Consider the following 1,158-nt stretch of genomic DNA (forward strand, 5'->3'; position numbering starts at 1 on the left):
GGGGCAGGCAGTGTATTTTGCATCTCACTTGATAAACACCAGCCCTCCTGGCTTTCTGAAAGCCAATGTCTGAGTGAGCCTTACATTTGTTGTCATTGTCTGATGGATTGCAGAGTTTATGAGCTTGTGGCGTTAAGTTGCTTAGGTGTGTACATTACCTCAATAACATACTATTAGGAAAAAATGTTTATTTAAGGCAGATCTTACAAGATAAATGTCATTTGATAGAAATAACTGTGATGTGGGTCATAAAGAGAAGCCTATTCATCAAAAATTAAAGACATGAAACAAGAGACAGAGAGTGATTTAGACAAGTGAAGGCACTGAGTTAAAATCGACATTTTAAATCAGTGCATATTTCCACTGACTGTTCTGTTTTACCTGTGCCATATTTTTTGTTAGACTCTGTGTCCTTAATTACTTGTTTTATCCACCCTGAAGACCTAAAGTGCCAGTCAGACAGAAGACACTGCACTTCAGGATCGATTCAGCACTGCTGAGCGAGAGATACAACATTGCTGGGAGGAGAAGAGAAATGTTGTGCCACGCTGAGATTTAATATTCAGCTGAAAAAAAAACATATTCAATAAAATGGGGTCAATGTAATTTTATTGAATAAAAGAACAAAGAGGGAACAAAAACAGAGTAAGAATTTATGAATCTTTTTCTACACTGTTATATTCTGAGGATGAATGTAGATTTCATGATTTAACATTATGCTGTTTTTATTAAATAACATTTTTTTCTTTTGTGTAGTGTTTCACTGAAGTACCACAGAAAATATAAAAAAAGCATTACCATCAATGTCTGTTGTATTTATTAGCAAACACCAAAAGTGATAGAAGGAGCGTTAATGGTGTCAAAAGTGTTGGCTCTACTTTTGTTCTTGAGTTTCAGCTCAAAAAACAGAAAACAAATAAATAAAMATGTCAGATTTTCTTTCCCCCAGTCTGACAGTAGTTTTCAGATGTGGCAGTTTTATTACTGTGTGGGAATATAAAGCTTTGCACTTGACATCCAGAGAGCAGTTTTTTATTCAGGTTATTTCTTTGGGATGTGGTTTTTGGAAGATTATACAAAATTACTGGATGCTGTTAATCGTTTTGTAAAAGAAAAACATAAAACCTTTGAAAATTCTGACAATAAGGACAGATGGCC

The sequence above is a fragment of the Austrofundulus limnaeus genome, unplaced genomic scaffold (assembly GCF_001266775.1).
Source record: "Austrofundulus limnaeus strain Quisiro unplaced genomic scaffold, Austrofundulus_limnaeus-1.0 Scaffold155, whole genome shotgun sequence".
NCBI lineage: Eukaryota > Metazoa > Chordata > Actinopteri > Cyprinodontiformes > Rivulidae > Austrofundulus > Austrofundulus limnaeus.